This window comes from Lepidochelys olivacea (assembly GCF_965140295.1).
Source record: "Lepidochelys olivacea isolate rLepOli2 genome assembly, chromosome: 7".
Lineage (NCBI taxonomy): Eukaryota > Metazoa > Chordata > Testudines > Cheloniidae > Lepidochelys > Lepidochelys olivacea.
Window position 1 is genome coordinate 7,741,455 of NC_140417.1, and position 24,429 is coordinate 7,765,883.

The 24,429-nt window shown below is 43.2% G+C and overlaps 1 long non-coding RNA gene across 1 annotated transcript in view; it reads right to left on the reverse strand.

The window, feature by feature from the left end:
- Window positions 1–8,758: 8,758 nt before the first annotated feature.
- The window catches only part of LOC311523453, a 49,124-nt gene continuing 33,453 nt past the window's right edge, over window positions 8,759–24,429 (reverse strand). The window contains exons 2-3 of the long non-coding RNA XR_014712339.1: window positions 17,497–17,540; window positions 8,759–9,135 (exon numbers count right to left, since the gene is read on the reverse strand). This is a non-coding gene — a long non-coding RNA (uncharacterized lncRNA). The remainder of the gene's footprint in view (window positions 9,136–17,496; window positions 17,541–24,429) is intronic.

Consider the following 24,429-nt stretch of genomic DNA (forward strand, 5'->3'; position numbering starts at 1 on the left):
TTTTATAACCCTGATCCACGGCAGGTTCTCCTAGCAATATGTTTGTGACACTTTGGAGTTCATCCCAGACCAGTAAGAGGTTGGTCACCATTTGCCCTGCAACAATTGGTGCCTTCCATGCTATGCTGGTGTGACTCACAGCCCTGACACCAACAACCAGCAGATGAGCATGCAGGTCCTACCCTGGCTTCCACCCGAATTTCCCCCAAATAATCTCCCTGCAGTGTTCAGCCCTATCAGGGAACACTTGCAGAAGTTATGAAGTTCCTTGCTCCTTCAAAGAGACAATACACTGCAGCTCATTAATTCAACTGGGGTTTCATAGAATCATAGAATATCAGGGTTGGAAGGGACCTCAGGAGGTCATCTAGTCCAACCCCCTGCTCAAAAGCAGGACCCATACCCAATTAAATCATTTGATTTGACATTTGGTTTGACAAACTCAGTTCAGTCACAGGACTTTGCTAATTTAAATTAAAAGGAAAACAAGCTTATTAAACAAAAGTCACAGGTTTAAGTGATACCAAGTATAAGGAATAAAGACAGAAAGGGTTACAAGCAAAGAAAAGTAAAAAGATGCTTCTAAGATTAAAAATTCACTTCAGCAAATTAGTCTTTGCCTAAGCAGGTTTCTCACGAAAGCTCATGCTCAAATAAATTGGTTAGTCTCTAAGGTGCCACAAGTCCTCCTTTTCTTTTCACCTATAGTCGGTTCCCAAAGACTTCAGTCCCCTTGGGTGAAGGATCTGATGTTCTCTGATTTCAAGAGCTCTGGGCCCTTGAATCCCTCAAGTGGTGGATACCAAAATTGCTTTCGGTTTCTCCTTACATTTCCCAAAGTTCATTGCCCTGGTTACAAGAAGCAGGAAGGCTTCCTGCTGTTCACCCCTTCCCTTGGGCTTCCCATCCCCCTGCTGATTTGTGTGTAAATGGGGCTTCCATTGTTTTGATTCCATGATGCTTAATTTACATTGGAGGCTGGTAGATAGCTGTCTTCCCTCCTGTCTGGGAGAAAACCTGTTTCTCCCTGGGTTTGGTCACAGACCTTAAAGCAAAATATCAGTGAGTCCCTGTAATTTCTCATAAATGTTAATACATTTCAGAAAGTATTAATCATCAGTGTGTCACAAGCTTTCATAATAGACCAAATTGATACTTTTATAATACAATAATATTGTATACATCCTGCTGATTCAATTGCTTATCATTTGAGGTTCAAACCCTCTGTCTTTATAGCCCAGTAACCCACTGAAGTGTATTCTCAGATAAAGTTTTTTCTCCGGCTGGGAAGAGACATCAGGCAGTCTGATGAAAACTTCATGCTGGTTCCAACCCCCCTGGTGAAGTTGAGTTGTTACCTCTTCCCCTTGTTAGTTTGATGGCTTTGTTTACCTTTTATGTAAACACATTTCCAATGTCTCATGATTTGCCGAGAGACACATTCAAGCAGGAGGAACCATATTCCTTTGTTTAGGGTGGGATACCTTATGTACCTTATTTCTAGCACATAGTTATAACTCTTTGTACACATCTTGGATGTACACCGGGCAATGGTTTTCTGGGACCAGCATGTTTCCAATTTGTATATGACACCTTACATGACATTTTTTAGATACAGATTATGACGACAGTGTGTGAGGTGTAGTGAGTATGTCAGGCTGCTCAGACAATGGTGAATCATTAATGAGTCGTAGTGGTGCAGTGTTATTACACAGTACCAGAAGAAAACAGAATCTTCAGTAAAGATGTAGCAGATTCATCCCTCCATCTGGAAAGGAGCCTGGAAAGTTATTGCTCCAAAAAGCGGAGATCAATTGACTAGTATCTTATTTAGTTGCCTTATTAGGCTCTGCTGTTTTGAACACCCGGGACCAGACTTTGCAACCGCTATTATTCCAACATCTGGACGCTTAATCTGTACTGCACTTTAGATTCCAAAGGGCTCAGTCCAAATTGGCCCCAGTATGTTTTGTGCCTTTCAATTGGCATTGTTCAGGTTAGTATCTGTGGCTGACATAAAATGGAATCAAATATTTGCTGCAGCTAATCTGCCTCGATTTAGATGTAGGATGCAGTAGAGAAGAGAAGTGTGCCTGGAGTAATAAGATACTGAGGCAGACTAACAAATCCGCTTTAGACAGAGCTTAGCCATTCTGCAAAATATATGCTCCAAAGCGTCACCATTTCCCCTTGTTTAATGAGAGCATTTTGCTCTTCTGGTTCACCTGAATATCCAAGAGTGCTGAAGGAATTGGCGGCTGTGATTGCAGAGCCATTGGCCATTATCTTTGAACACTCGTGGCGAACCGGGGAAGTCCCGGATGACTGGAAAAAGGCTAATGTAGTGCCAATCTTTAAAAAAGGGAAGAAGGAGGATCCTGGGAACTACAGGCCAGTCAGCCTCACCTCAGTCCCTGGAAAAATCATGGAGCAGGTCCTCAAAGAATCAATCCTGATGCACTTGCATGAGAGGAAAGTGATCAGGAACAGCCAGCATGGATTCACCAAGGGAAGGTCATGCCTGACTAATCTAATCGCCTTTTATGATGAGATTACTGGTTCTGTGGATGAAGGGAAAGCAGTGGATGTATTGTTTCTTGACTTTAGCAAAGCTTTTGACACGGTCTCCCACAGTATTCTTGTCAGCAAGTTAAGGAAGTATGGGCTGGATGAATGCACTATAAGGTGGGTAGAAAGCTGGCTAGATTGTCGGGTTCAACGGGTAGTGATCAATGGCTCCATGTCTAGTTGGCAGCCGGTATCAAGAGGAGTGCCCCAAGGGTCGGTCCTGGGGCCGGTTTTGTTCAATATCTTCATAAATGATCTGGAGGATGGTGTGGATTGCACTCTCAGCAAATTTGCGGATGATACTAAACTGGGAGGAGTGGTAGATACGCTGGAGGGGAGGGATAGGATACAGAAGGACCTAGACAAATTGGAGGATTGGGCCAAAAGAAATCTGATGAGGTTCAATAAGGATAAGTGCAGGGTCCTGCACTTAGGATGGAAGAATCCAATGCACCGCTACAGACTAGGGACCGAATGGCTAGGCAGCAGTTCTGCGGAAAAGGACCTAGGGGTGACAGTGGACGAGAAGCTGGATATGAGTCAGCAGTGTGCCCTTGTTGCCAAGAAGGCCAATGGCATTTTGGGATGTATAAGTAGGGGCATAGCGAGCAGATCAAGGGACGTGATCGTTCCCCTCTATTCGACATTGGTGAGGCCTCATCTGGAGTACTGTGTCCAGTTTTGGGCCCCACACTACAAGAAGGATGTGGATAAATTGGAGAGAGTCCAGCGAAGGGCAACAAAAATGATTAGGGGTCTAGAACACATGACTTATGAGGAGAGGCTGAGGGAGCTGGGATTGTTTAGCCTGCAGAAGAGAAGAATGAGGGGGGATTTGATAGCTGCTTTCAACTACCTGAAAGGGGGTTCCAAAGAGGATGGCTCTAGACTGTTCTCAATGGTAGCAGATGACAGAACGAGGAGTAATGGTCTCAAGTTGCAGTGGGGGAGGTTTAGATTGGATATTAGGAAAAACTTTTTCACTAAGAGGGTGGTGAAACACTGGAATGCGTTACCTAGGGAGGTGGTGGAATCTCCTTCCTTAGAGGTTTTTAAGGTCAGGCTTGACAAAGCCCTGGCTGGGGTGATTTAACTGGGAATTGGTCCTGCTTTGAGCAGGGGGTTGGACTAGATGACCTTCAGGGGTCCCTTCCAACCCTGATATTCTATGATTCTATGATTCTATGATAGGACGTGTAGAGTGGGGCATAACTGGCCTGTCTATGATCCAAATCTGCATCCTGGAAAGATGTGGATTACAAAAGTGATAATAGTTACCTTGCTCTTATATAGCACTTTTCATCAGTAGAGCTGAGTTTTACAAAATGGGGAAACTGAGGCAAGAGAAGTGCCAGTGACATAGTGGGGAATAAAACTCTGGTCTCCTGAATCCAGTACTCTATCCTCTAGGTCACACTGCCCCCCCTAGGGAGGAAGTTATGTACAGTAGTTAAAGAAGGCAAGTTTGGGAATTAAATCAGACAATTTTCATTTCCATATCATTCAGAACACATGCTTAAACCCCATTGAAGTCAATGAAATTTAAGCACATACTTAAAGTTAGGCATGTGCTTTGAAAGATACAGGTCTCTAATAGCTAACCAAAGCATGCATCTTGTAAATGTGTACTTCAGCCATGTTCTTGAGCAAGGGTGTTCGCTCAAGGGACATGGGGAATGGAGTGGAGCTAATGAAAGTCTGGTATTAGAGGAAATTGGAGCTGGAATTTCTTTCCTAATAAAATGTCATACATTTTAAGAAGAAAAGAAGTACTAGTGGCACCTTAGAGACTAACCAATTTATTTGAGCATAAGCTTTCGTGAGCTACAGCTCAATATGCATCCGATGAAGTGAGCTGTAGCTCACGAAAGCTTATGCTCAAATAAATTGGTTAGTCTCTAAGGTGCCACTAGTACTCCTGTTCTTTTTGCGAATACAGACTAACACGGCTGCTACTCTGAAATCATACATTTTAAGAAAATTCCTATTTCTCCAGTTTTGCCTTGTAACTAAATACCTTCAGCCTAAGCTGTCTTCGAACGCCTCCCATAGCCAAAAGAGCATCTTTGAAACCACGAGGGCTCTTGTGCTGGAGTGTACAGATCCTGGCCCATGGGTGGCAAGGAAAGGGTTAAAACTCTGTCCCTGAAGAAAATATCTTCTTCAGCTGCCTGCCCTGAGCACTGGGCCCAGGCATTGGGGATAGGAAATGTGGTTGGGATCAGCTGGAGCGGACTACTTCATGAGAAAGGAATTGCAAACAAGAACTTAGATTGTGCTGGAGTCCACCAGAGTGATGAGAGGAGATGTTGGCTATGAGATGATACTTATACTGCTCAATTGATGGGTTGGATCCTACATCTGAATTCTGGCTTTTCGGAGGTGTTGTAAGTGGTCCTTCTCTTCATCCATGTGCAGTGACTTCCATTCATATGCAAACCCTGGACCCCATAATTAAAACAAACGTTTAGAGGTGTGTGATATTTTAGTGTGCTATCATGATGGAAATCTAGGACAAACAGGATTTGATCTTGTTATTTTGTTGCTCATGCTGCAGTTTATATTCGACCTATTTGTTCTCCAGCTTACACTGTTTCTGATTACTGAGCCAGTTTTAAGAGAGTTACATTCCATGCTTCATTTTGGCATGTGCCGGCTAAGCTCAGAAAGTCATCGCCTATCTTTTTAGGCAGCTGAGGTTCTTAGCGGAGACTCATTTCTCTCTAAATGATATTTCACTGTTATAGTAAATGATCAATTTCTGCTCCATGTAGCCAAGGTCAGGTGTGAGAGAATAACAGTCTCCTACCTTAGCCTTGCTACTGGCGCTATGTTGAAGTGATTTATAGCAATTCAAAAGTGGATGCTTGACATTTTGAAAATGTAATGTAGTGCAACAGTAATTAAGCAAAAAGTAGACCGTTGAACAATTGATTACCGCTGTCAGTAAAGCCGGATTAATTTAGATGCTTGAAGAATTGAGTCTGCCGTCTATGAATTAAAGGTTAGTAATTAAATTTGTGAGCCATGGCCACTGTCTCCGACTGGTACTTCACTCATAAGGGTCCCACCATAGGTTAATCAGGTGGAAAACAAATATAGGTTGTTACTTTGCTCAAAGACTTTCTGGTGAGAGCTGGAGTGAAGAATGACCAAGCTGCAGGCTTGCATGCCAGCTGTGAATATCCACCAGTCTATGACCAGTGCAGTCCAGTTGTGTTCACAATGGTCATATGTGCTCCAAGGAGCGGCAAAAGTGATAGTGGCAATTGTCGCCTGATGGCTGGAAGCTGAAGTAGGCAACATTCACACGGGGACTGAGGGTGCATTTTTAACAGGGAGCATAAATAACCACTGGACGAGCCCATCACTTGGAGTCTTGAAATTGAGACTGGCTGCATAGGCGCAGCCTCCGTGGGTGCTCCGGGGCTGGGAAAAAATGGTGGGTGCTGACACCCACTAGCAGCTCCCCCACCTCCCAAGTGCCTCCCACCCACCGATGGGCCCCGCAGATCAGCGCCTCTCCCTCCCTCCCCACGCCTCCCACCGGCCGCTGTTTCATGGCGTGCAGGAGGCTCTGGGGGGAAGGGGAGGAGTGAAGACAGAGCGCGCTCAGGGGAGGGGGAGAATGGGGTGGGAAGAGGCAGGGTGGGGTCTTGGGGGAAGGGGTGGAGCAGAGCCAGGGATAGACCACTCCTCCCTCGTCCCCTGGCACATTGGAAAGTCGGCACCTGTGATGGCTGCCTTTCTCAAAGACGTGTTTCAGTTCCTCCAGAAGTTCTTGGGCTGGAGGCAGGAATGGCTGGGTCAAGGCCTACAACCTGTGTTATGCAGGAGGTCAGACTCGATGATCGTGACGGTCCCTTTTAGCCTTGGAATCTGTGAATCTGTAATATGAACTGGTTATAATCAAGGCTAGTAATGGACAGTTTATTTCTGGGACCACCTGGCCTCTGTGCAAAACAGATGCAGCTGCCGTGAAAAATGGTTGGACTGCAATGAAGGCCACCTCAGTAGGATTCCAGTCCCCCCCAAGCTCCCGTTCATCTCTCATACAAAATGAGCAACAGAACATTTTGACAGGATTTTTCTGTCCTATTAAAATTAAAATGTGGGTTATGTTTTCAGGCATGCCTGTTTCATTGCTGGACTGTCCCACCTGGGATTCCTAGGCCCAAAAGTGGATAAAAAGCAGTATTTGAACCAAGCAGCTGGATTTTACCTTTATGTGACAAACATCGAAATGGGTCTTCAGGGGTCAGTGCAGCTTTAATTTTTGTATTAGATCATTAAAGTAGTTAATTAATCATTCAGATTTATGGCGTGCCTTTTGAGGTTAACCTTATGGTGCCCTGTGGCTATATAACACATGTAAAGCATAATAGTATGTTACCTAGGCCAGGGCCCTAATCACTGAACCATCATTCCTCTCACCTCCCTTGGTCCAAAACAGACCTGCAGCAAAAGCTATTTAATTAAGAGGCTTTTCTGGAGAAGGCTGAGGATATGTTCCTGGTGGGGGAGCTAAGGGAGTTGTTTTGCTCTTTTGAATTACTGGCTGGCTAAGTTTTGAGCAATATTTATATATTATATTTGCTGCTGGGTGGTTATCACTGATGAACAGTGGTATAATTTAACGGTTAGGTGCCGAGAAGGTTTTTTTGGGGTGTGTGTCTTTTATTGTAATTTATACCTAACGATATAAATTATACCGTTTAATAAAATCTGACATCCTGTTTGGCCAAACTCTGCTTTCTTCTCTTGAATAATTAACTAAATAACAACAAAGAAGTCATTACTTCTGGGAAGGTCTGACTGACCTAACAGTGGGCTGAAACTTCCGGGGACACTTTCCCTATCAACCTCCACGCCACCCTTGGCAGACAAAATTTATATCCCAGGACCTTGTTGATTTTAGAGGACTCCTATTTCCGCAGACGGAAGGAGCACGGTGTGACCTAACGCCTATTGCGATTTCTCTGTTCTTTCCCCTGAGAGCTAGCCTATGCTGTGCAAATTCTGCTGATACAGCTACAGATATGTGTGTAGATTCAGCATATGCCGACAGAAGGAGCATTTCGGTGGGAATAATAAAAGACCAACATGAGCTATTCGGCGTAGCATCATCATGGCCTTAGTCACATGCTAAACTCTTCCATAGGTCTGAACAGAGCCTGCTTCAACACCTGTGTTTGCACTGGTTCATTGGTGTGAGTGTGTTGTATTGAAATGTGTGTGTCAGCGTTGCTCTGGTCTTTCTCACTCATTGTCTCTCTATTTCCAATGTTGTCTCTCCGCTCAGTTGACAGCGGCTGAGGCATGAGGCCATTGTGCCCTTCTCCGCAGTTGTCACATCTGTGTGGCAACCCTAGCAGAAAGCATTTGTAAAGGTGTTAAACAATTTGCACGTGAATAGGTGTTTTTATATCAGCACTGGACTGCTTGAACCAGACTGAAAATTAGAGAACGGGGACCTCTGATTTGAATCCTTCTCTGAATTTCAATGAAGAGTCATAGATTTCAAGTTCAGAAGGGACCACTGTGATCATCTAGTCTGCCTCCTGCATAACACAGGCCAGAGAACTCCTCCAAAACAATGCTCAGAGCAGCTCAAACAGCCCAGTAAAGATTGTCAGTGATGCAGAATCCATCACAACCCTGGGTAAGTTGCTCCAAGAAAGGGCTGCCTGCCACTATGGTTTTGAGTCTAAACAGGATCCAAAACTGCTTTACAGGACCAGATCAGACCCATTGTAATCAAAATATAGCAGGGATTTCATGATAGCACTTGATCGCATGAGATCTCCACCATTTGGGACTGAACTCTCATGAGGACAGTTCACAAGACTCTGGCCCCATCAGAATCCAGACCCTAACCTTGGGTCAGTCCCAGACTTACGTCCTGAATCCTAAGTTAAACCTGAATTTGATATGGATCTGAACAGTGCATGCTTGACATTTTGCTGTGGAAAATATCCTGGTTAACTAAGGTGATCAGATGACTTGACACCACTAAGAACAGACTGTTAACATTTGGAGTTACTTGTTCCTGTTTAAGGGTGTGTCACCAATAATTTCAAACATGAGTCAGATCTTAGGGAGGTGTAATGTGTTAATAATTCAGAAACAGCACACAGTAAATCTAATATTTGGCACTTCTCAATGGCACACCTTAAAGCACTTTTCCCAGGTGGGTAATATTTTTATAGCTGAAGAAACTGAGGCAGCAAAAAGCAAAAGGACTTGTTCTACATCATACAGTGAGTCAATTGCAGAGCGAAGCATGTCTTCCGATTCCCACAGCAGTTCCATGCACCAAAACATGCTGCCTTTCTCACCGCTGGACCACGCCTCCTCCTGTTGGTTCTGGGGATTAGCTCTGGGAGGCCAATTCCCCTTCCTGCACATCATCTCTCTGTCTGTCTGTCTGTCTCTCTCTCAGTCCACAACCCCTCTCTCACTCCAGCAGCTCCTGCTTCCTCTTCACAACTCAGCCCTCTGGCCAGGTCAGCATGGCATAGAGCTGGCTATGCTGGTTTTGTATTACCTGGGGAGTTCCAGGCTCACCTACAGATAACCAGTTAGAGAAGGAGGCTAAGTCAAGAAAGAGAAAGAAAGAGTTTCACCCATCTATATAAAGACCAATACACACGGAGGCTGGCAATCATGTGTTTTGAGTCCTGTCAGTCACGCACAGAAACTCTCCATAGAAACACTGGGATTAGAGGTGATCACAGAATTATTTTTTTCCCCCCTAAGATTTTTTTTATTCAGTTCTGGGGCTTTGGGTCAAATGAAAACGTTTAGATTAAAACAACAATATTTTGGTTTTGGGTTTGTTTTTTTGGACAAAACCCCAACTGTTTGGTTTTGGTTTTTACAACAGATTTTTTTTGTGTGTGACAAGCCATTTTGCATTTAAAAAACAAAACAAAAAACCCAGCAAACATTTTGATGGAAAATTTTTGACCAGCTCTACCTGAGATGCCTTTATACTCAAGGAGACTGGCAATCAGAAAAACACCGTCATTTCCTCTGGGATCGTGTTGTGGAATGGTGTACATTTCTGTAAGCCATTATGAACAATGCAGTGAAGAACCAGAATGGAGGACAAGCTTGGTTGTGTACTTTGGAATGAGAGAACAACAACATACTGATAAAGTTGCTTAGACGAGCGGTCGTACAGCAATATATTCTACTTGCCGGGCAATGCAGTGAAACAGCAGATGCAGTCATGTATTACCTGTCCTGCTAAAAGTAATTGCTAGCTCTACTTGTTACCAGATCATTTCACAGACTGAGATGGGGTATAAGAGACATCAGTCAGCGAGGTCTATCTAGATCTAGATGTCTCATGTGTTTTTTTCAGGCAATGATGAATCACACAGTCTCTCACATTCACTTTCCCATGACTTCTGAAGAACGGCAGAAAGTAGGAGAATAACTCTGGGTGTTGCATTTCCTTAACAAACCTCTGTATGCCCAGCTGCATGTAGAATGTCTACATGGGTGTACAGAGCCAAATCCATCCCTGGTGTACCTTCCTCCCCAGGGTCAACGGAGGTACACCAGGGATGAGAATGACCCCTTATATGCAGATACAATAGTCATCAAAGCCATTGTAACCACCTGTGTTTCTCAACCCAAGGTGTGTATATACAGTGACCTTACAGTGGGCATATGGAGGCCTGCATACTCCAGCCACGCCAATTAGTTTCCATAGTAACTACCATATTTCACAGGGAGAAAAAGCAGAGGAAGCTTTTATAAAGGGCCAGAAAAACCCGTGGCAAGTAAGCACCATGTGCTAAACAGTGGGACAAATACTGGTTCTGCAGGTAAAGCCTGAATGATAGGTCTTTGTCCATGAGAAAGTCCCCTCTGTGTATGGGGGAAGGATTATTCCCCCTCCCACAAACTACAAATAGGTCCTGGTATGCTGGCATGGCCAAGTCATGGTACCACTCCTGGGTCTTGAGTGGTAAATACAGACTGTTGCTTTCACCTGCACATGGTCTGAAGACGACCTCTGAACAGGCCCATTAGCCATTCCTACATTCACTTTCTGCCAACAGCCTCCTCTGGTGAGTGTCCCGGGCACAGAGCCCCCTGTGTGGATGCCCTGGGGCCACATCCCTCCTGGCACTTGGAACTAGAGGTGGTCGAAAAGTGTGTGTCTGGGTGTGGCGGGCGGGGGGGGGGGCGGGCGGGGAGTATGAAAATTCAACTGAAACATTTTTTTGTTGCTTCAAAATTTCAGCAATTTTTCATTGGAAAAAATAAATCAAACTTGGGGACATTTCAAGTAGCTGTAGTTGAAATTGGGCATAGCTGTTGCATTTTGGATACCAAGATAGGCGGCAACCGGGATCTGTTCCTTATGGGCAGATCCCACTGATTTGTACGGCTCATCTCGAAGCTCCAGAGACAAGTGGTTCATGTAGTGCCTATAAATAAAGTTTAATTTATTTGGGAAAACCTGAACAACATCTTCATGGCTCTGCCAGTGGTAGAATGTTTTCTTTCATTTTTAAAAACTACATTAAATATTTTCACTGAGAAATCTGACATTTTTTCCATCAGCTCTAGCCTATGTGGATACTTTAATGTCTTCCTCCTGGCCATAAGTTACGGCTAAACTGTTCCCAAAATGTAGACTCAACATGTATGTATATAGACAGATACACATTGCGTAGATTAAATATGTAACAATCCATATTTTCATGTGTTGGTATATAAACACTCAACACGTGTGCACACATTCATGGGAGAAAGGAAAGCTATTTAAGATATATCAAAGTCAAAATGCAGGGTAATTGCTGTTCAAGTGGAATCAAAGTTTGACATTATGACTAAACAGCATTGCTGTCTTTTAGGAGAAATCTAGTTATAGACAAACAACACCGAGGTCATCAACAAAATAGAATTTAATCCTTAGCTATGAATTAATGAATGTGTTTTAGATTAATTTAAATCCACAAAGAGACTTTGTGTTGCAGGAATATTCATCATAAAATTTACTAGCTTAGTGCTCTGGCAGGGATTCAGTTTTTGCAGTCCTCAAGGTAACAAGCATCTTATAAAACAAACAAAAACCCCCCAATCATTTACTTTTTAAAATGTTTTGGTTTTTTTCAGAAATTTCCCCCCTTTTAATTGTATTCCTTTGAACTCGTGTATCTGCTCAAACCAAAAGTTTTAGGAATGCCACCAGCTCTTTTTGCCTCTTCTCAGATTAACTCCTCTTGAAGCTTAAGTTACAGCTTCTCGCTGCCCCATGGTTAGTTCACCCTGCTCTGAGCAGGGAGTTTGAGCCATATGGCAGAGGATAAGAAACTGAGAATTCTGGTTTAATATTAATTTGGACTTGAGATAATAGAAACACAGTGAGGGGGAAAACAGGTGGATTTCTTCCAATCATAGCTTACAAACCAGCTAAAATAATTTCAGAGGTCCTGACTCAAGAAAGCACTTAAGCATGAGCGGGAGTCCATCTTTATTCAGGACAACATTGACTTCAATGGGATTTAAGCACATCCTTAAGTACTTTCCTGAATAGGGATGCTGTCCTGAATCAGGGCCTCAGTGTGTGTGACCCATATGCAGCATTTAGGAGTGTAAATAAGATAAGAAACAGCTGGGAAGATATATAGTTCTTTGGGGTGGTGGGAGGGCTCTGTGTGCATAAAGACCTGTCAGTGTGGGGTGGAGGGTTCTGCTGAATGATCCAAAATCCATCCAGAGATTGGGTGTGGCAGGCATGCCCGTTAGCTGTCTGGTGCTAATTGGGTGATTTCCATTGTGGGCAGGACACACCCAGAGTCACTCTCTGAGAGTGGAACCAATGGAACTCAAGGGGAGAGGGATGGGTTTATAAATAAGAGGAGTGACTGACAGACTGAAGAATTCAGCAGCGAAGCAGCACGTGGACCAGAAGGGTCTGCTGCGAGGACTGTATTCCAAGGATTTTGCCTATTTGTTTGATTAGAAGGCAGGCTCTCTCCCCTGCTGGAGAAGACAATGACTAGAATTTGCTGTGGTGGGAGGTGGGGTTGAAGGAGATTGAGGGACTATCACTTGTCTCCAAGATGTTAAGGAGCTGGTGTACCGTACAGAGGGCTTGGACACCATTATGCACAGCCTGGGAAGGGCAAATCCCCCACAGAGCAGAGCCCTAGGGCACTGTAAATATGTATGTGCATAAACATAATAGTATTTTGCATTGAACCTGTGGTAGCAGCAAACACTAAAACTGGGAGAAACCGCCCTGAAAGTGTTGTCTTTTAAAGAGTTGTTTTTGACAATAGCTCAATTGTTTCATGGATTATAAATAAACTGTTATGCTAGTGAGAGAGAGAGAGAATGTAAATGATTTGTTATGTAGAGCAGCTAATGCAGCCCCGCCACTCCTTTCAGTGTCTCCCTGTTTGCTATCCAGCAGCCACTCCCACAGCTTCCTACCTGTAGAGTTTCCTTCTCTCTCCCTTTGATTCTCCACAGGCTTCTGCTTTATCTACACCCCAGCAAAGTTGATTTAGCCACATGACCTCCCTGTCATGTGACATTGTTCATTTTGTCCACCCGGGGAAGTAAGCTAAGTGGCTCACAGGTGTGGCTGGACCAGTTGCCTCTTAAAGGTCCAGTCACCCTGTGATGTGATGAAGTCGGAGCAAGGAAACAATACCGTATGTTTTAGATCGGGCCACTTTTCTCCTTGTTGCAGAGCAACAGCCAGAGTTGAATAGTGCAACAGCATTAGTACGATCCATACATGAGAAGTGTACATTTACTCTCTCCCAGGAATTTGTCACGAGCCATTTGGCAGTAGACGTCAGATGTGCTTGCTGTTGACACGCTTCATTCTTTTTATCAAAGCAATCATTCTTTGTTTGGAGAGCATGACTCCACAATGCCAGGTGTTGGGACCATAGCACCAAACAGCAGCGCTGGCAGCTGTTGCAGCAGATTTCAATTTTTCACCCCAGCTGGCTGTGGGATAGGATGCCAGATGAAATTAAGGAGCTTCATATAATCAGAATTTGCATCCCCATAATAATGTATCATTTGTAATGACCATTCTCTGCAAAAAAATCATTCCAGATGCTGTGTTTGAGGCATGGAGTAATCACTTCAACGAATGACCCTACCCACCTATTGACTAGGGAAGACGATTAGGAAAGGTTAGTGAAATTGATGGACAGGATACACCATAGCCAAGAGCAATGAAAAATGTTTGCATAGTTTATCCCGGTAAACTTTAATAGAGAGGGTGGGTTCATGTCCAAAGGAACTCCATTCTTTCCTTTCTTGAGCCGGACAGTCGATTTCTGACCATTTTAAAAACTGGTGAAATAATTTAGTTTATCTCTGTTCAGGTTTCATTACGGAGAAATGAGGAAAAGATCTTGAATGGTGTCAAATCATTTTTACTTCCCCCACTTTGCAGTAGCGTTTCACACTGTCTGTTTAGATGCCAGCCCAGGCTCTGAAAGGGATTAAAACTCCCACTTGTCCTGGAACTTGCGTGGAAGCTCTAAGGAACAACTATATTAGCTAAGTTATGCCAGCCTGCTTCACAGCCTGTGATTTAGCATGTCGCTAAAAAATAAAATTGCAATTTGAATATGATTGAAACCCAAGTTTGACTGAATTAAGTCCTTCCACTGAAGACGTACAAGGAAAAGGGGTGGGGTGGAACAGTAGAGGCTGCTCTGTGTTTGTTAAGCTGAAGAAATGCTCCTTGCACTTTGAGCGGAAGGTGGTGAGGTTTGCAATGGTCCTTAAAAAGAAAAGGAGTACTTGTGGCACCTTAGAGACTAACCAATTTATTTGACCATAAGCTTTCGTGAGCTACAGCTCACTTCATCGGATGCATACTGTGGAAAGTACAGAAGATCTTTTTATACACACAAACCATGAAAAAATGGGTGTTTACCACTACAAAAGGTTTTCCCCTACCCCACTCTCCTGCAAATGGCCCAACTTGATTATCATACACATTGTAAGGAGAGTGATCACTTTAGATAAGCTATTACCAGCAGGAGAGTGGGGTGGGGGGAGGGAAAACCTTTTGTAGTGGTAAACACCCATTTTTTCATGGTTTGTGTGTATAAAAAGATCTTCTGTACTTTCCACAGTATGCATCCGATGAAGTGAGCTGTAGCTCACGAAAGCTTATGCTCAAATAACTTGGTTAGTCTCTAAGGTGCCACAAGTCCTCCTTTTCTTTTTGCGAATACAGACTAACACGGCTGTTACTCTGAAACCTGTCAATGGTCCTTAGTTTTTGTAGGAGCTTGTTCCATAGTCTCAGACTGGCCCTCCGTCTCCTGCATTGATAGACTCGCTCATTTTAACTCATGTAGGGTGGTAGAACTCTGTTGTTTACCCAACATGTACTGGAACCCTGCAGGGAGACACTGATTAGTTCCCGCTAGCTCATTGAATCCCAGTGTAGCATGATAAATCCCCCCTGGATGCAAGGGAGGTAGGAGTAGCTCTCTCAGGGAGCAGGAACTATGATAGATGTGAGAATGCAATAATTCCTGAGCTATAAAACCTTCAACAGCTAAACGGAGGCAGGAGTGTGGATAGAGGCTTCTGTTGTGTTATTGCTTTTGAATTACAGCTAAGGCCAGAGCCCAGGAAGCAGGCAGTGAGTGTGGACATCTAGCTAGCTTGGGCACTGAAGCAGCACCGACTTCAGCGTGGACTAGCCCTGCAACCCCAGGTCCTGGCAGGCTTGTACAGTGTGCCCTGCTGCAGTGGCTTCGTTGCTCCAATCCCTGAGCTGGTTAGGTTAAAGCTAGTCCGGGTATGTCTACATGAGCTGTGATCACCCACGGTGACTGCAGTGTGAACATACTCTTTGATTCAAGCTCTGGTGGGGGTGGGTTTGAATTCAGCCTGTTGACCTCTCAGCTCTAAAGGTTCCTTCCTCGTCCGTTTTCACATCCACTCTCGGAGTGAATACTGATCTAAATTTAATCTAAAATCCATTGCTCCCTTCTCAGGCAGCAGGTAAATGATGCAACTTCAGTGTCCTCCTGCTCCCGGGAATAGATCAGGTTTTTTAAGAGACTTTTTTTTTTTAATTATGAAGAAATCACTTTCCTCCCCTCTGTCTCATTCTGGGACATATGTACAAGCATTGTTCTTCACTTCTCCATCAGCTCCTTCCATCATATTTGGAGTGACAAAGGCCATTCTTCCAGTGCTGTAATCTAAAGTTTGATCGAATCGACTTAGCTTTTTAACTTCAGTGTATTGTCTGAGCGATTTGCGTTAGGATTTTAAATCAACTGCTCTTGACACATGGTTTGCTCCTACTGTACCACACTCTGTTTAAAATATTGGTGTCTTAAACTACCCTGTATGCAGAATTATGTGGACACCTGGATTTTAGGATATTGGCATTCTGCTCTCTAATTATCAGCAATATAACATATTCTGTGCAGGAACCTTGGTAAAGTTTAACTGCTGGCCATGAGAGTCACCGTCCCCTAATGCTTATGACGTTACTCATTGCAGATGGTGTCCTAAAGCACACCAGGTAAAACCTACCTACTAAATTCCGTTTATCTAATAAGATGAAGCACTTGTTACATTGCTTCTTTACTGCTTAATGCTTTGTTGTTTTTTAATTATTTTTTAAAGTAGAGCAATTTTGCTACTTCCCATGGGTGTAGTTATTGTTCCTTTCAGAAACCTGGCATAAGCATGTGTCACTTTACTCTGTCCAGCCTTCTGCTCCAGATGGTTTTGTCTTTCTGCAACTGGCTGAAATCTTTGGTCATAGTGGCTGGCAAGCAATGAGTTACATTTGGCTGCTCTTGGAGAGGAGAAACATTGATTAAGGGTGAGACTGGGCCTTTAGACAGTCTTGTACATCTCAAAGGCCGTGCATTCCCAACGCGGTGCCTGGCCAGCATGTAGAAGTGAGGAGTCCGATAGCCAGATTCTGAGCTGGCATAAATGGGTATTGTTCAAAGGAAGTCAATGGAGTGATGTTGATTTACACCTGTTGAGAATCTGGCCCCAAGACTTTAACAGTTCAAATTATGTTCTGTCTCCTTTGAAATTAACACTTTTCTTAACAGTGAAATTCTGTAAGAAGCTTCTCAAGTTGTTACCTGTTCAGTCACCCCAGATTTGTCACATTTGTGGTGAAAATTCAGGCTAACGTCCTTTCTAGTTATTTTTTCATTACTTTCCTCCCCCACCTTTACACCTTCCTACATTAAGAACCTTCAGTGCTAGTAAGAATAACTCAATTTCATTCATTTCTGCTTTACCTTCTGGTTCAATAGATTGTCTCTCCATTCAAGATGTTGGCTTCACATTAGAGACATACCCTTCATGACTTTTTAAGAGACTTAGTGATTTTTGCTATTACATGTTCTAGGACAGGTAACAATAACATCTTCCAATGGTTTACCAATTTCAGAGAGCTGGTAAATCATCACAGGTTGGTTTGAGTGCATGGTTTATGGATGTCTAATAGTTTGTTATGCATAATTATGGTTGTTTGTTATCATTATACTTTGAAAGGAGATTGTGGTTAGTACCACACTGGAATCAGTAGCGTTTACAAAGAGAATATTAAAGTTAGATCTTCAAAAGATGATCAGTCTCCTAATCTAATAAAAGCTAGAATTGCTTGTTAGGGCTCAGGATGGGTTGTTTTGTTTTTTTTAAACAACCTTATATTGTGCAGAACTGCCAGGACTGCACCACACAAGGTTAGCAACTTTAGAACCAATTTCTTTTTCTGAGTCCTCCTGTTCCTATACAGAGCTAGATATCCTCAAGTTAGCTAATTTTGTGCCTTTCCTGAGGTGGCTGAGTTTATTTGAACTTCCTGCTGTTAATACAACTCTGTCAGTGGTGTCTTGGGGTGTGAGTGAGGAATGGGGGACTGGAGCTTACCTGTCTACTGTTGAATAGATTCTGCAAGATGGCCAGCCCAGCTTCTGGGAGTGAGAGAAAACAAAGTTACGCTGTTTGCACTCACACGTCAATTTAAATTCTCTGGCATGATGATTTTAAAACTATTGCCTCTGAAAGATTATTCACACAGGCCGTGATAGAAAGCTCTTTGAAGTCAATGGGAAATCAGTAGGCTTTGGAGAAAAAATATAATTATTTATTATTTCCATTATAATATTATAATTATTTATTATTTCCATTATTGTAGCACATAGGAGCCCTGGCCATAGACCTGGATCCCATTTTGTTAGGCAAACACAAACAAAAATGTCTCTCACAACTGGGAATGGAAAATGACTGCCTCTGCTTGAAATGTTCTGCTTGGAAATTTCAAGAAATAAATTCCAAGAAGTAAAAGCCCATCGTGGTAATCATTGGAAGCCATTCTTTTGACCATTGTCGTTAAGGAGGGAGAGGAGAGAGAGAAATATTTACTCTGTTTTCTTCAGTTTTCTGGAGGCCCAGCCAAGAAACTGTTCCACTGTGAAATAATACAACTGATATCAAAAGAACCCCACTCTACTGTGTGCTGTAAATTGTTCCCTTGTATGATCTTTTTGGAAAGATTTTTCTTGTCTGATTGCAGTTCAGTTATAACAATTTGCATTATAAACCTGTCCCCAGCATAATGATTAACAATCTGGAGGATTGCACTCTCAGCAAGTTTGCAGATGACACTAAACTGGGAGGAGAGGTAGATACGCTGGAAGATAGGGATAGGATACAGAGGGACCTAGACAAATTAGAGGATTGGGCCAAAAGAAGTCTGATGAGGTTCAACAAGGACAAGTGCAGAGTCCTGCACTTAGGACGGAAGAATCCCATGTACTGCTACAGATTAGGGACTGAATGGCTAGGCAGCAGTTCTGCAGAAAAGGACCTAGGGGTTACAGTGGACGAGAAGCTGGATATGAGTCAACAGTGTGCCCTTGTTGCCAAGAAGGCCAATGGCATTTTGGGCTGTATATGTAGGGGCATTGCCAGCAGATCGAGGGACGTGATCGTTCCCCTCTATTCGACATTGGTGAGGCCTCATCTGGAGTACTGTGTCCAGTTTTGGGCCCCACACTACAAGAAGGATGTGGAAAAATTGGAAAGCGTCCAGCAGAGGGCAACAAAAATGATTAGGGGACTGAAACACATGATTTATGAGGAGAGGCTGAGGGAAATGGGATTGTTTAGTCTGTGGAAGAGAAGAATGAGGGGAGATTTGATAGCTGCTTTCAACTACCTGAAAGGGGGTTCCAAAGAGGATGGATCTAGACTGTTCTCAGTGGTAGCAGATGATAGAATGAGGAGTAATGGTCTCAAGTTGCAGTGGGGGAGGTTTAGGTTGGATGTTAGGAAAAACTTTTTCACTAGGAGGGTGGTGAAGCACTGGAACGGGTTACCTAGGGAGGTGGTGGAATCTCCTTCCTTTGAGGTTTTTAAGATCAGGCTTGACAAGGCCCTGGCTGGGATGATTTAGTTGGGGATTAGTCCTGCTTTGAGCAGAGGGTTGGACTAGATGACCTCTTGAGGTCCCTTCCAACCCTGATATTCTGTGATTCTATGATAAGAGTTTTCAAGCAAGCATTTTATAGTCCAGCTTTTATAAAAGTCCAGCAGCATTTTAGTCCAGCCTGTACAAAAACTAAATGTACATGTGTTCCAGTTATCAGCAGATAGCTAGAGTTTATCCATTTTTCCAAATATTTTGTAGAGGTCAGACTGATATTTATGACCCTGGACTGCAAAGGGGCAGAGGCAGGAAAAAGGAGCAACGTATTGGTAATTTTGCTCTTATTAACTGTCATTGCACTAAACAATATAATGCCTGATTGTACTCCATTGAAGCCAGTGGAAAGACTCTGACTCCCACTTATTTCAGTGGGCTTTAGATCAGGTCCGTACTGACCCATAGAAAAAAATCCATTTCCACAGCTTAAAAAAATCTTAAGATGAATTAACAATACAGTAGGTAGCTGAAATAAGCAGAAAACTGGGTAATAGATTCAGGAAACTCAAATTTCGTAAAAATGGGATGAACTAGATATACCACAGACACCTCCAAGGAGCAGAGGAAACAAGACAATCTTGGCCATTTTGCCTTTCTGTAAAATTCCAGACAACTTTTTCCACTGCCATGTAAATTCACCCCTATAACTGGGCAGATTTCTTGATGGTTTATTGCCCAGTTCATGGTTGTGATGTAGACTTAGCACTGTGTCAAGCATGAGGTCTCCTGTGAGTCAGAATTATCCACTAGGCAGAGGTAGAAGAAGCACGGTGAAAAATTCAAGTTTTATCAGTTTGAAACTTTTCAAGTCGAGCCAAAGCATTTTCAAGTTCATGTAGAGCTTTTCTCTTTGGGTCGCAGACAGCTAGAGAGTTCGCCCTCCTAGCTCAGTGATCACTGGTGGCAGCACTTCCAATAGATGTGAGCTGAACGTTTGTGTAGTCCCAACACCGTCTTGGCTATGGGTTGGTACTCCAAGACATCTTCCTTGATTATGGGTTACTGTGAAAATTGGAACACTCCTCTAAATGAGTACTTGCAAGAATGAATGTTGTTGTCTATTCAGAGTTCCATGCTGTTGGGATATAATTCTTCAATGTAACTTTCTCAAGGCTTATATTTCAAGAATGCAAAGGCTGCCAATTTGGAGACTCAAAAGGCTGAACACTTAAAATATTGACAAAATTGCATGCCTCCACATATACAGGAGTTAAGAGTATATGTGTATGCACACTGACCTCTACTGGATAGACTCAGAACTGCTCAGCCATGTTTCATAGGACATAGTTAAAGCTTGCCAGAAAACTGGGATTTTCCCCATGAAAAGTTTCATGGGGAAAATCCTTTTAAAAAAAGTATATTTTCCCATTGGGATTTTCCAATTTTCCTGTAAGAAATTTAAAAAATATGGTTTTGAAACGCTTTCTTACTGTTGCCCAACTTTTTCCAAGTTGGCACACGGTATTAAGTGTTGAAAGTGTTCGAGAGAGAGAGAGAGAAGGTAGGAGACTACAGGACATAGTGGCAACACTTTTTGGAAAACATAAAAGCTATTCACTGGTATTATCATTTAATTAACAAACTAAATCACAGCTGCTCACAATTACAGCTAGGTTTGTGGATAGAACCCAGCACGTTATATAATGGAGGAGAAGAGTCATTTGCAACAATAAGCCACAGTGGGGTGACTGATGAAAGAAGAGAGGTGGCAGAATTGGAACATTGGTCCTGATCCTGCAGTCCTTACTCAGAGAAATGGAGGGCTGTGTGTACTTCATAGTCAGAGCCATAAAGAGGTGAGAAATCTGGAACCACAGAGGTACGAAAGAGGGGGAGTAAAGAGAAGATCTAAAAGAATTGAGGGACACGTTCACCTCATAAATCAGGTGAGTCTCGTAGCCACGAAATCTGGGATCATCTGCAAAATCTTGCACCAGCAATATCATTATATTCAGCCTGCAACTGGAGGAAAACTGTGTGTTACAGATAAGGAGGCAGGGGGAAATCTCCTTGCTCTTATAGAATTGTGTGATTTCATAACAGAATATCTGCTTGTATATCCAGATGTTAATATAATCATTTGCATATACCTTAATCAACTGATTTTGAACACTAACAGCTGTCTCCTGAACAGAAGAACACATTAAAGCACTGGCATTAGAAAATATGTCATTTAGGTCCCAATCGGATAAACTTTGACACCTGCTTTAACTTTAGGCACAAGTGTAGTCGCACTAAGTTTGCAGAATTGGGACAAGGCCGTAGTCATAGGACTGCAGATATAGAGCTGGACAGTCAGCTGGTGATTTACACCAGCTGACAATCTGGCCCTTTGTTCTTAGCATAACTTGTCTATCCTGGAGAACAGTTCAGATCACTAAAAATATAGTGTTTGAACAATGTGTTTTGTTGTTGTTGTTTGTTATTTTAAGTATGGTGTTGTCATCACCCTAAAAGCTCTATTCCATGAAAAAATGATTTGCTTGGTGTTGGATTTGAAAACAAACTTCCCAAGCCATGAATAACACTGCTTTGAAAACGTGCACCACAAAAACCTTTGCTCTGTGCTAAGGAGTCTAAATTGCTTGAAAACATCATTGCAAAGAGAATGCAGCTTTCATCTGACAGACTGTGTAAGATGGTTTGACCTCTCGCTTCCTTTACATGCTTTGACTTAACTTTTCATGTAAGTGTCCAGCATAAATTCTTTTAATGCAAATTTCCATGTCAAAACTACAAACAGATATTTGATCAAAGGTCATCTCTCCTTTGTGTTTCTATTTGATATAGAAATTTCTATTTCATCTCTGCTTGTCATGGTCAGCTAAGGAAACTGCAACCTGATGGGAAATTACTCATGCATTTCGTGTCCTCTCTTGGACGTTTTTTTTCCCCCTCCCTCTTCATATCTTATGGGTGTTTTAATTTGAATATATTTTCATTTTTAATGGAGTCGTTCAATTAGCTTTCAAAGTGCAGCAGTGTGATACTGAACACTGTCTGCTTATTAACTGAAGCTCAGTTTACTAGTAGTAGATGATACTCTGGGAGCTGATAAAATAATTATCATTCTTTTAGTGGTGGCTTTACTTCATGTTTAACTCATGCAGCTTGTTTTGTGTGGCAGTGTCTAAAGCATGGAAATGGCAGTAAATAAATTCCTTTTGGGTGGCTTATTTATTTTTAAGCACAGCTTGACTAGAGATACACAAGAACAGATTCTCAGGGAAATTCTTACATCAGACCTGCTCCTGCATCCATGTACTAAAGAGTGTAGTAAGTACTAATAGCCCACTCCTTCATCAGTGACTGCTGGATCAGACCCTAAGTTCAGTAGTGAAGCCCTGATCTCACAAAGACTCCTATATCTCTCTCTCTCCACTTATAGATCCCCATTACCATCGTATCTGCACCCCTTTAATGTATTTGGCCTCACAACATCCCTGTGAAGAGCTATTGTCACCATGTTATAAATGGGGGGAATCGAAGCACGGAGAGATCCCATGACTTGCCCATGGTAACACGGGAGGCCTGTAGCAAAGCAGGGAGTTGATCTCAGATTTTCCAAGTTGGAGGCTAGCACCCAAACCACTAGGCCAGCCTTCCTTCCTCTTCTCTGTTCTAGAACTACTCACAGCACATAACGTTAAGCATAGGCTTAAGTCTTTGCAGGATTAAGCCCTTAGAGAGACTGTGTGTGTGTGTGTTTGTGTCTGTTTATATATCTAAGCAGAACATTGAAATACTATTTTGAATCTAGTTGAAATCTGGGGTTTGGTGACGTGTGTCTGTTTATAACCTCTTGTTTCTGTTTCACTGTTAAAATATAGAACATTAGTAAGACAATAAAATATAGAATGCCTAAGTCAAAATATGACTCCTGTATTTTGCCAGTTCACTACCATTGTCCATTATGGCCTCAGTTCAGAAAAACGCTTAAGTACCTGCTTAATTACATTTAAGTCTCATGGGATTTAAACATGTGCTTAAAATCAAGCATCTACTTTGATGAACTGAGGCCTAAATAAACATATGGCCAAAGGTTGGGAGCACTCAGAAATGAGCTAGTTCAGTAGTTTCAAAGAAGTGAATTGAATACATCCATCTGTATCATAGAATCATAGAATATCAAGGTTGGAAGGGACCTCAGGAGGTCATCTAGTCCAACCCCCTGCTCAAAGCAGGACCAATCCCCAACTAAATCATCCCAGCCAGGGCTTTGTCAAGCCTGACCTTAAAAATATCTAAGGAAGGAGATTCCACCACCTCCCTAGGTAACGCATTCCAGTGTTTCACCACCCTCCTAGTGAAAAAGTTTTTCCTAATATCCAACCTAAACCTCCCCCACTGCAACTTGAGACCATTACTCCTCGTTCTGTCAGCAGCTACCACTGAGAACAGTCTAGATCCATCCTCTTTGGAACCTCCTTTCAGGTAGTGTAGGGTTAGGTAAAGGTTGTAAAAAAATGTTTGCAAATATGTTTGAAAACTCATGCTGCGATTTGCAGCTCTGAGCAGGTCTAGGTGACACGATGATAAATATATTGAGTGGGGACAACTCTATCTGTATTTCCCCCACTATGGTCCACCATGGGCACACACTCTTAGGCTCCTGGCACCCCAGCTGTCGCCTCTCTTGGGTGGAGACACGCATCTCTTTCTCTCTCCTGACCAAGGTATGTCCAGGCTGCACAGCTCCCTGCCCACACTGGGAATTCCCCAGCAAGTCAGACTGCCTAAGCAGGCCTGATTTGCCTTCTCCTCAGAGGCTATAAACAGCACGGCTTCCCACAGTTAAGTTACCCCACAGGTCTTTCTAAACAAGCACACTTATTCTTAAGGTAAAAGCATTAAAGGGAAAACATACTGACAACAATACAATAAAGGCACCTGCACACATCTAATAAGCTTATGAGATCACCTCCCCTCACCTCAATCTCCACAAGGGCTCTACTCGGCGTCCATCTTTCCAACCCTTTCCTAAGGTTTGGGCCCCCCCTTGAACAGAATGTCCTGTCCCGGGGTGACGGAGGGGGATCCAGGCTGGGGGATGGCGCCAAGGGGTTCAGAGTATAGGAGGGGACTCTGGGCTGAGGCAGGGGCTTGCGGTGTGGGAGGGGTTATGGGCTTTGGACTGAGAGTGCAGGTTCTGGGGTGGGGCCAGAAATGAGGGGTTCAGAGTATGGGAGGGGGCTCCGGGCAGGGGGTGGGCATGCAGGGGGCTGTGAGGGCTCTGGCTGGGGGTGCAGACTCTGGGTGGGGCTGGGGATGCGGGGTTTGGGGTATAGGAGGGTGCCCTGGGCTGGGATCCAGGGGTTCGGAGGATGGGAGGAGGATCAGGGCTAGGGTAGGGTGTTGGGGCACAGGGGGAGGGG